We start from the raw sequence: 12,950 nt of genomic DNA on the forward strand, positions 1-12,950 counted from the left end.
ATTGCTTCCCTTTAGCTTTTCTTAAGCAGAAGAGAGAGGATCCATGGTGGTGAGGTGAAAGGTAATAGGAACTAGGTATTTCTACCTTATATGTAACAATAGTATTTCAGTTTAAATTAACTGTCTGAAGTCACAATATAAAATGATTACATAAAATAGAAATTTGTACTATAGATATAAATTTGTGTTGCTTCAAAAGAACTCAAAATATATTAAAATTATCTAAAGGGTTAAGAAATCTAAACATTTGTTGAATCTATGCTGAACAATTGACTTCAATGTAATTGTTTAGTAATATATATTCATTAAAATATAAAACTAAAGTGGTACATTCTAGAAAATTGAGGTGACATGTGAAGGTTAGTTTATTAAGAGGACACCTAACACTGTTGTAAGGGATTCTGCTTCCAACAATGCTGAAATAGCTTCTTTAATATTAACACTCAGCAGAGAACAATTCGAAAAAGTAATTCATTTGAAAGCATCACAGAACTACTTCAACAGAAATATTTGTGAATCTAAATTACTCAAATGAGGAAGAGCCTGGAGAATTGAGTGTGACCTATAAGATCTCTTCTCTCATTTATAAATGTGGTGATTAGAAAGAATTAGGAAAAGGTGGCAGAGGATAAAAAGATGACCAGAGCTTTCCTCAACTACAACCTTAGATAAATATTCAAGTTTAAGCCTGCCAAGGAGCAGGGACCCTATTAAATAGCTAAGGCTTTTAGAGGGGTCCTCAAAGCTCTCTGTCCTAGAAGTAAAGAACATCAAAATAGAATAAAATAGATCAACCAATATAAAGCTAAAGCTCAGTTTTAAATCACTAAGCCCTAATTGTGTTAAGAAATGGCTTCTTATAGTTGCTTTCTAGACGAAAAATAAATCTTCTTGACAGAAAAATAATGTCATCTAGCATCTCAAGTTATCTTTACACTTTTTCATACATAATAGCTGGTAGTCCATAAAAAATGAGTCGTGGAAAAAACAAAAACCAAGACAAAATCAGATAATATAAGCAGATATACAAGAGATCCAGGTAATGGACTTACCACACAGATCTGGACTTACAAAACAAATGTGGAAATGTTAGCAAGTTGGTGAACTAGGAGATTCCTTGTTTGTATTTTCCATTAGCAACAATACTTTACAGCCATCCAGGAACAAAATACCCTTGTGGGAGCTTCAGGATCCAGGTAGGATATTGTGAAAGCTTGATGGAGTCTGAAACCAGGGAACCTGTTTTGAGAAGGCGGACTGCACTAAGCTGACTCACCAAACCTGGTATTAGCTACAGACCCAGAATCAGCTCCATATTCCTGAGGACTTAGCTGCAGCCTCATTTGGCCTTGGTCCTGCCACCAGCACAATGTGCCAAGGGACTGGGCAGAGTCATGTCACCTGTACTTCAGGTAGAGCCCACAGACCTCCACCCAGCTCTGTACCCTAAAGTGGCCCATGACCTGGCTATAGCCCCTCTTAGCCACAGTAGGGGAGCCCCTGGAGGCAAGTCCGCAGAAGTCGTTCTGACTGTAGATTTCGAAATGACCCTGTAACTGGGGCAAATTATTGTATGTACATACATCACATTAATTACACTAATATAGCTCCTCTCCTAGCTATAATCCATGAGCAGTCCTGCCAATCCAGGGGCCCACCAGGAGACACACCCATTAGTGCCCGTAGAGACAGTCCAGCCAAACTTAGTCTGACAGCAATCCTGAAACAATCCTGTGACTGGCCTCCAGCCCCTCCCAGTCACAGTACAAGAGCACTTCTGCCAAGCCAGAGATCTCCAGGAGATATTCCTGTCTGTGCCTCCAGAGGTAAGCTCACCAACCTCAGTCCCACTGCAGATCCTGAAATGGCCCTGTGACTTGGCTCCAGCTCCTCCCAGCCACAGTCAGGGAGTAGTCCTGCCTGCCCAGGAACCAGGCAAGAGACGTGCCCACATGTCCTCCAGTACCAGATCTGTGGACCTCAATCTGGGCTGTGGGCCCTGAAACAGACTGAGACTCAGTTCCAGCTTCTCCAAACCGTGGTCTAAAGTCAGTCCTGCCCTCTGAGGGACCCACTCAGTGAATTGGCAGGAGCCTTCCGAGTGAGCTGTCAGAAGCCACACACATCCACGCACCTGGTAACAGACCTGCTTTCTGCAGACCCAATTGCGGACACTGAAGCAGACCCTTGTCCCAGCACCACTCTACTGAACAAGGTGCTGGATGCAGTAATGTTCACCCAAGGACCAAACAGGATCCACACATCTTCAAGTCCTTGGAAACAGGCCTACTAACCATGGACCCCACTGTGAACCCAGCAACAGCCTCCAGTTTTGCTGTGACCTGACTCCAGTGTGTTCCAGTTCTAACCCAGCATGACTGATTCTGGAGATAATCTCATCAATCTGGGGAACTGATAGGAGGAGGTCTTTGCCTACTGAAGACGTATTTGCTGCTTGAAATGCATAGATACCAATGCAAGCCTATGAGGATCATGGTGAATCAGGCAAATATGACACCAAAGGAAACCAATAGATCTACAGTAACTGACCATGAAGAAGTAGAGATCTGTGAATTGCCTGACAAAGAATTCAAAATAATTATCTTAAAAAACTCAATGAAATACAAGAGAACACAGATATATAACTAAACAAATCAGGAAAACAATGCATGAACAAAATAAGAAGTTTTATAAAGAAATAGTAACCAAATAAAAGAATCAAACAGTTATCCTAGAGCTGCAGAATACAATGACGGAACTGAAAAATTCAATAGAGAGCTTCAGTAGCAGACTCAATCATGCAGACAAAAGAATGAGTAAACTCAAAGGCAAGTCATTTGAAATTAGCCAGGTAGAGGAACAACAATAACAAAAGGATAGAATAGGATGGTTGTGATATTGACTGGAGTGGTGTGCAATGGTGCAATTTTGGGTTACTGGTAATTTCTTATTTCTTAACCAGGGTGGTTATTATACAAGTGTGTTCACTTTTTGGTAATTCTTTCACTTGTAAATTTAGAATTTATCTTTTTGCTGTTTTTTTTTTTCCTTCTTTGGACAGCATTTTCCCCTTTGGAGGCATCTCTGCAGGTGTGCTCTGTAATACTGCTGGATAGATGTCCCGTTACCTCTGTTACACAACTGTTCTGGGAATTTCCTTCAGCTTCATGTTGATTTTACATTTTGTCTTTTTTTTGTGTTGAATCCCATTTTTTTCCCCTAGATTCCATGTATTCCTCTACATTTGCATTTTCCCTTATTTAAAATTGTCACATTCTTCAATAGCATCCTGTAACTTAATGCATGCTATATAAACCTTTTTGAGCCTTTAGATACTTAAAATGTCTTTAATCAATTGCAATTTATTGATATGTAGCTTCATTTAGAATTCCAGGTTGAGAATCTAATACCACCAAAATTATAAAGGTGTTACTGTACTTGCTTCTGAGTGTCACTCTTGCTCTTGAAAAATCTGTCTTACACCAAAATTTTTAATTTCATCTTTAACGTCTTTTCCCCTTTGTTTCCTTCTTTGAATGACATCAACAAACTTTTATCTTTAGTATTCTTTAACTACTCAATGACATGACTTTGATTGGATCTTGCTTGAATAGCTGTGTTTATCACTTAAAAGGCTCTTTTAATAAGGAAACTCATGTTTTTCACTCACATGTAATAAATTTGCATCATGGGTTAGTTACTTCACTTTAATGCCTTCCCTTTGTCATTCTGAATGTCCCATTTTTCATGATGTTGGATGTTCTATACTGGATTGATCCTGTAAGAAGACTACTTTTGCTCAGATTATACAACTGTTTTCTTTTTCTTTGAGATTTGATTTTTAGACTTAAGCCCTTCCATTGAACTCTCCACTAACCACAACCCCACCATACATTTAACATACAGGAACTCAGACAATCTGAAAATTCATGATTTACTTATTTCATGAATATAATATCTTATATGTAAAATAGCGGAATTTTTTAAACTTTTTTCTTTGTGTATTACGAAATTTATGACAGGAATTTTTATCCATTTGTTAATTTTGATCTCTCTCTGTCATGTTACAGACTTTATCCAAATACCTTGTGAGCTTTAACTGTCCATTTATTTATTTATTTATTTTTGAGGAAGATTAGCCCTGAGCTAACATCTTCTGCCAATCCTCCTCTTTTTGCTCAGGAAGACTGGCCCAGAGCTAACATCCATGCCTATCTTCCTCTACTTTATACATGGGACGCCTACCACAGCATGGCTTCCCAAGTAGTGCCATGTCTGCACCCGGGATCCGAACTGGCAAATCCCGGACCGCAGACGTGGAACTTGCGTGCTTAACCACTGCACCACCGGGCTGGCCCTGACTGTCTATTTATATTTAACAAGAGAAACAATTGAAAAAGTCAGTATTTGCAAGAATTTGACCTTGGAGCAGTCAGTTCCCTAAGGGACAAATCCTCAGATATCCTGCCTTGAGTAATATTGTCTTAGGTATATATTAGATGTTATTCAACATCCCTCTGAAACTACTGTCCCATTTCTCTGATAGCTTTTACAGTGATGTATCTCAAAAGGGTTGCCTAAGCTTGTTACTTCCAATTCCTTTCCTCCTATTCTTTATTGACACCACTAACATAGAGTTTCACAAACATTCTGCCCTGGACAACCTCTTTCTAGATTCTCATATGACTTATACATTGGTGGGTTTTAGCAAACCTTCAAAGAGCAGATTGTTTCCATTTTATATATACTGTTTGAGACCATAGAAAAAGTATTTCAATGAATCTACCCAACTCAATGTCATAAACTAACACACAAAAGATGGCAAAAAATGTATATGTATATAATTCAATATAGAAACATCAAACATAAATCCCATGTGAAACTTTATTTAAAAATACAATAAAACATTGGTAAATTAAATTCAGAAATATAAGAATGGCACATCATTACTAAATATGTTTTGAAACCGTAATGTAAGAATAGCTTTACATCAGGAACTATATTCATGTGTATCTGCATATTAACTTACTAAATAAGAAAAAATATGAAGATTGTAAAATAATTAATAATCAAAGAGAACTAATTTCTTATCATTAAGACATATGCTAAATAGTAAACCATTCAAAGCATTACAATTAAAGCCCAGAATCAAATAAGATTACTGTTTAACATTTTACTGACAGTGGTAACCAAGTCAATAAAAAAGGAAAAATGATAAATATAGAAGGATCACAAAGAAGGGATAAAACATTTATTATTTGCAGAAATATGTTATTACCTACCTGGTAATCTCAAAGAAGAAATGAAGAAGGCATTTCTTTTAATCAGAGTTTTTTGAGAGGTAGTTAGATATAAGATCAATGTTAAAAATTAATGTTTCTAAATACCAATTATGCAGAAGCTTCTAACTTCCTGTAATTATCTTTTCTCCTCTTCTCAAGGCACATAAGCCCTAATTTTATTGTAGCAACTTGCCATTGTGGTTTAAATACTTATTTTAAGTCCTATTTGGAGCTAATTTTGCTGTGTGGTAAATTTATGACTAATGATCTATGAACAGAAGATTAGTGAGTGATTTCGGACGGACTCTTTAAATAGCAGACACATGCCTTTTCTGCCTTGTTTCATGCTTACTGCCTGGAATGCAAATGCAATGGTGGAACTGCAAAAATCAGAACTTTCTTAGAAACATCCTTGAGAATGAAAACTACAGACAGTACAGATGTTAGAGAAACACTCTAGAATTCTTGAAAATATTAGCCATGGACTGCTTAGCTGTGGAATTAGTTTACATGTTTGAAACATGATCATTTTCTTTTTAAATCACTATGTTCTCATCTTGATTTTGTACCTCTGAACTTAGTCAAAGTAATTTTTAAAACAGCGCAAAATAATTAGAAAAATAAATGCAGAATAGATTTAATTCACAACAGAAATTTATATTATAGTAGGATAATGGCTGAGAATGGAATATAGGTAATTTTTCTTATTCGCTTATATGATCTAACACAATATTTACAGTTGCGTTTACATTGTTAGTGGCCATTTTGTCTCAGTGATCCATTCTGTACACTTGATAACCAAAGTTTTGAGGCATTGAAATACGTTAAATTTGTTGGTGGCTGTCATCTAAAATCTGGCATATTAATGACTAGAATTCATCCTATCTTTGGGAAGATCTAGAATTCATATACTTTTCATTGTAGTTTTAATAAAATTGTAAAGGCTTAATGGGTTACATGGCCACTTAATACTTTTTTATTACCATATCTGTCCAATGAGGGAAGACTTAGCTTATACTAAAGAATGTGACAAAAATCCAGGAAGAGCTTGAAAACATAAAGCCCTCGAGATACCTCCTTTTACTGAAGAGTGCTGAAATTATTAATTGGTGCCTCTAGAATTTGAATTATTTCATCCTCTTCTAGGTAGTTCAAACAGGAAGGGTATGTGTTAGCAAGGAAGGAGCAGGATAGATTATGTGAAACACTGAAGAGGAACCTTAGAAACATCCCACACACTTATGCACTCCATTGACTTAACTTTGCCTTAGATCATTTGAGAAGTGAAGTTTTCCTCCATAATTTCCCATCATCCAAATAAATGCAGATAACTGAAAAAGAGCTTTATATCCCAGTCACTGAATGTTATTTCTCTGAAAACATTTTGCTATGTTTCAAATTGGTAACAAACTTAATTATGGAATTTCTCAAACAGTGAATAAAAGCTGAATTACTTACATTATAATATTTGGTAAATGTAAAAAAAGTTAACTGGTCAAATTCAAATATAAGTGATTTAATGTTACCAATTTCAGCAAATACAGTTAAATTTTTCAGAAATAAACTGGAAACATTTCTCTGTATTGTAACTATTTTTAGCGTGCCGTTTTAAAGCAAGTTATGCCTGACACAAAATCTCTTTTTACTATCTTTGGAATATGTGTGGATGTTTTCTTATCTACTTACAAACAATTTAATCTCTCTTCCTTTATACAAAATAAATTATTTGGAAGTTAATTATAAAAATAACTTTTCCAGATGAGAAAACAAATCAACATTAAGTTTAAAAAGAAAAAAAATACTTTTGGAATTGTCATTAAAATAACATCTGGTGTTAGAGAAATAATATGACTGAAATAGTTCTTGCTGCATTGCAATGGCCTCCTGTTGCTTTAGAAATGAAAAACAGATGAATTCATAAGAAAAATTCTCAGGAAAAGCTGAAGTTTACATTTTTCAAGTAGAAGAATCTTTTTAGACACAATGTTTTATTAGTACTTCATTTTTCCTTGTTTAATGATAAATATAATTTTAATTATTAATGTCTTCAGAGGTGCTAAATTGAAGTAGCATTTGCTTATTGCACTATTAATCTATATTTTGAATCGATTATGATCTTGAAAACAGGAAGTCAAATATCTCCATTCGCTATGACCTATCACTGTGCCTGAAGTTTAAAAATCAACCATAAAATTTACTATCTGAATACTCATGAATAAATTAATAAAACTAGAAGTTTAGTGGAGAAACTGGTGAAATCTGAATAAAGTTGGTAATTAACAGTATTTTACCAATGCTATTTTTTAAAATTTTTTTTTAATGTACCACGTCATTTAAGGTGTTAGCTGTAGGGAAATCTTTGTGAGAATGGAGAGTGTATGAAATCTTTTTTCAATAGTTCTTTCATTCTAAAGTTTTTCCAATTATGATTTATAAAAATACGTTATCATGAGATGAGACAACACCCTCCTTTCTTCTGTTTCATGTGGAAATACAACTTAGGTAGAATAGCAAAACAACTTTACATACATTGAACCATGTTCAGGGACTGATTCCAATTGATTTGAAGGCTTATTGTAAAAATAGATTTATCAAGATAGTGTGGTGTATAGATAAAGATAGAAAAATAGATTGATCAAACAAAAAGCAAATACAGAAATGGACTCACTAATTTTCGACAAAAGTTCAAAGCAATTCACACAGAAATGACAGCCCTTTTAGCCAATGATGCTGGACAATTGGGTACTTCCATGCAAAGAAAAATTGAACTTTGATCTTTAGCTTGAATCATATATGTAATTATATACAAAATAAATTACTTTGAATTACTTTACCTTGAATCATATACAAAAATTAACTCAAAATGCATAACACATTTTTAAGACCTAAATCTATAAGTTTCAAAATATACAATTGTCAGTTCATATACGAGAAAAAAATAAACCAAAAAGTTTGAACAAATTTGCCAAATTTAGAACGTCATTAAAATGTAATGTAGTGTGTTTTAAACATAAATAAAGATAAAAATTCTATCATTTAACCTGTATTTCCAATAAAACCTGCTCTAAGACATAAAACGTTAGATAAGGGAAACATTTTATTCACATCTTTTTTTCAGCTAATAAATGAAGAAGGAGTAATATAATAAAAACGTCACTAATGAATTAATATATCCAGACAATAAGCACAATCAACACATAACATCACCAAAAAAGACAAACAAACATGTTGTGCTCTTTGCTGGAAGAATGCAATGCCAATTATAAAGCAGTCTTACTCAAAGGAAAAAAATGTACATATATGTATTTATATACCTACATACAGATATAGATGTATCCTTTATACATATATATCCTTATTTATTTATGTAAATAAGGATATATATTCCTGTATAATAAACTTACGAAATATTGATAAATATTTATCGTCTATCTCTCTATGTATGTATCTATTGAATATGATAAAGTTTTAGATTAAATAATTAATTCATAGGAAATGAAAAGGACAGAGAAATATGTTCCTTCTATACTCAGTTTGTTGAGCGTTTATCATGAATGAATATTGAATTTTGCCAAATGCCTTATCTGCATCTATTAACTAATCATAAGATTTTTCTTTCATTTTGTTAACGTGGTATATCATTTATTGATTTGCAAATGTTGAAATATCCTTATATCCTCAGAATAAAGTCCACTTTATCATAGTGTATGATACTTTTAATGTAGTGTTGAATTTGGTTTGTTAATCTTTTGCTGAAGATTTTGGCACCCATGTTTATCAGGAATATTGGCCTGTAATTTTCTTCTGGTGTCATTTTCTGGTTTTTGTTATCAGGGTAATCTTTGCCTTCTAAAATGAGTTTAGAATTGTTCCATCCCCTTCCATTTTGGGGAGAGTTTGAGAAGTATTATTAATTCTTCTTTAAATGTTTGGTAGAATTCACCAGTGAAGCCATCAGGATCTGGAATTTTCTATGCTGGGATGTTTTTGATTGCTGGTTCAATCTCCTTGCTAGTAGTTCATCTGTTCAGATTTTCTATTCCTTTATGATTCAGCCTTTGTAGGTTTATGTTTCTAGGAATTTATCCATTTCTTTTAAGCTGTCCAATTTGTTGTTGTATAATTGTACATAATAGTCTCTTATGATACTTTGTATTTGTGTGGTATTAGTTGTAATGTCTCCTCTTTCATTTATAATTTTATTTATTTGAGTTCTCTCTTTTTCTTGATAAGTCTAGCTAAAGGTTTGTCTATTTTGTTTTTTAAAAAACTAGCTCTTCATTTCATTGATCTTTTCTATTGTCTTTTTAATCCCTATTTTATTTATATACGTCCTGATCTTTGTCATTTCCTTCCATATACTAACTTTGGGCTTTGTGTGTTCTTCTTTTACTATTTCCCTGAAGTGTAAAGTTAGGTTGTTTACTTCAAATCTTTTTTTTTTCTTAATGTAGGAATCTATCATTATAAACTTCCCTCGTAGAAGTGCTTTTGCTGCATCTCATAAGCTTTGGTAAGTTTTATTTCCATTTTCATTTGCCAAAAAAGATAAATGACCCAGTTATTTTTTTACAAAATAAAATTGTAAGAAAAAAATAATTCATGGAAAGAAACCTATAATAAAGAAGACATAAAATGTAACTACTCACAAAAAAAGGTAAAATGAATTATAGTATTTAAGAATGCCCCTTTAGGTTAGGAAACTATGAAGTGAAGCAAAGATATGATTATCATGAATTTCAGATCGTGGTTACATCAAGGTTGTAGGGTTCTGATTGAGATAGGGTACCTGAGGGGCTTCTGTAATGGCTGGAAATTTTATTTATTGATAAAAGTGGTAGTTACTTCTTCAACACATAAAATTCAGTAAAGCTAACCATATGCATTAAGCTTTATTTGTGCTATATTTCACTATAGAGAAGGGCTTTTCACCAACAGGCTTCAGGAAGTAAACTGCATAACTCATATAGTCTGTAGTGAAGTCGGTGATCTACACTTAACTATGCGATGAAGCCTTGAGATCTGGGTGGCTAAAACCTCAGCCAATATTACAGCAATGGAATGGTCAACTGAGGACACTGCTGCCATCACAAGTGCCATTGTCACTGTCACAACCATGACTGATACACAAAGGAGTCCACTGTTTGCCTTGCAGTCATTGTCCTTTTTCTGTCACTCTCTCAAGATTCAGAATCTTGGTAGGAATGCCTGACTGGTCAAACCTGAACCACATACCTACCTATATTATAGTTCCTAGGGGAGAGGAAAAATTAGTGTCTGTTCATTCTTCTTCTGATGTGGAAGGAAGGTCCTCTCCTCGTTAAATAATTATGCTATGGAGACTCCTCAGTTAGAGTAATGGATGTAAGTATTAGACTCCAAATCTTACATCATATAATGGAACTAATTACTTCTATATTCTTATAGTCTTAGTAATTTAAAAGGAAATGAATAAATTATGAAGAGGAGTATGATTACATCAGAAAAAAATGGATATGGTGATACAGCAGCAAATAACCAGAGGATCTCACTAATCTGGGTGGCCATAGCCCATTTCTCTGGGAACTGAAGGTGTTAGATTTTATCAGCAGCAAAGCCCAGTATTATAGGAAGAGAGACCAACACAAGTAATGATCCTAAGGCAGAGTAATAAATGCATTTGAAAAGAGTGTTTGGGATGACACTGATGAGGTAGTTAAAACTCAATGAAAGGGATTTGAAGGTTGCACTGTGAATTTTAATATTTATAGTTTGGCATAATGAAAGGCAATTGAATTGTTTAAACAGAAAGGGTACATGAAAACATACTTAATACTTTACTGTATGTTATGTTGCCTCATTTTATGACTAATATTCATTATCAGTTTGGGAAATATTATCTATTCCTAGTTTACTCAGAGCTTATGATTAAGGCATGTTGAACGTAATCAAAGACCATTTTAATATCTATGGGACTATCAGAATGTTTTTCTTATTTAACTGCTGATATAGTATACTACATAAGTACATTTGCTAATATCAGTCAATTCTCCGAGTTCTGGAAAATATCTGCACAATAAAACACCTTATGTTTTTAAATTCTGTTTGTTGGTATTTTATTTAGGACTTGGGCATCTAATGTATTTATGACTAAAATTGTTATATATTTTGAATATATTTGTCGGTTTCTGTTAACAAGTTTAGACAAAGTTTATAAGACAAATTACCTCAATTATGATCTTTTCCTCCATTGTATGACCACTAAGAATTGTGTCTCGGGGCCAGCCCCGTAGATGAGTGGTTAAGTTCACAAGCTCCACTTCTGTGGCCCAGGGTTTTGTTAGTTCGGATCCTGGGTGCGGACATGGGTACCACTCATTAGGCCATGCTGAGGCAGGGTCCCACATGCCACAACTAAAATATACAACTATGTACTGTGGTGCTTTGGGGAGAAGAAGAAAGAAAAAAGAAAAAGATTGGCAACAGATGTTAGCTTAGGTGCTAATCTGAAAAAAAAAAAAAAGAATTATGTCTCTTCAAATTATATAAAAACTCTACCTGAAAAAAAGAAAACTATGTCAGGCTCTGGGTGTTGTCTCTTAGCACATTTGGCCAGACTTCTTCAACTGTCTTTCAAATCTAAGTCTGTCTTTTCTCACATTCATGCTTTTCTTGACCATCAAAAAAATACAAACCACTTGGGTGATCTCCCTTCCTCCCAGAGTTCTCTCTGTTTTCTATCCCCTAATCCAAATTACCACTCCTTTCCTGCATCGCAAACTTTTCCACTAATGTCCGGGAATTGAACAAAATGCTTTTAACAAATATTCCCTCTCCCCATATCCACCAACCCAGAATACTTTTTTGAACATTTCTTGTAGCTTCTATCCAACTAAAATTTGTATATTAGCTAAGAATATTGCTTTCACTGCAACCATTTCATTTTACGTGACACCTACCCCAGCATAATAAAAGGGACTTATGTATCTCATTGGCTTTCTAATGCAATTTATTTATTATTCTTCTACACTCTTGTTATCTTCTTCTTTAAGCCTCATTTCATCCACCTCCTCCATCCATTTCATATATAACCCACTGTCCTCTAAGAAACGCCTCCTTATTCACTGAAAAATTTCTCTCTTGCATATGATTTTCCTGCCCAATTGAAATGCTGCCAATATTCTGAGTGACTTCACTATTCGTATGGACAGTAAATCCACTTCTCTCCTCACTCAGCTCCTTTGACTTCCTCATAAATTCCGTTATAAATTTATTGTCTGTAAGTGAGCTCCCAAAACTTCCAGGAAAGGGGCCAGCCCTGTAACGCAGCAAAGTGCACACGTTCCGTTTTTGTGACCTGGGATTCACCGGTTTGGATCTTAGGTGCAGACGTGGCACCACTTGGCAAGCCATACTGTGGAAGGAAAGTAGAACAAGATGGGCCTGGATGTTAGCTCAGGGCCAGTCTTCCTCAGCAAAAAGAGGAGGATTGGCAGCGGATGTTAGCTCAGGGCTAATCTTCCTCAAAAAAAAAAAAAAAAAAAAACTTCCAGGAGATATCCCTTATTTATTGAATCAAATCAGTCTCTCATTCTCGCCAAAGAACATTTACATCTTCATCTCCGACCCATGTAAGTCTCCTTCTCTGTCAGTTCAAAAATAAAATGTAGTTGGGGCTGCCCTGGTGGT

The sequence above is a fragment of the Equus quagga genome, chromosome 6, assembly GCF_021613505.1.
Source record: "Equus quagga isolate Etosha38 chromosome 6, UCLA_HA_Equagga_1.0, whole genome shotgun sequence".
Lineage (NCBI taxonomy): Eukaryota > Metazoa > Chordata > Mammalia > Perissodactyla > Equidae > Equus > Equus quagga.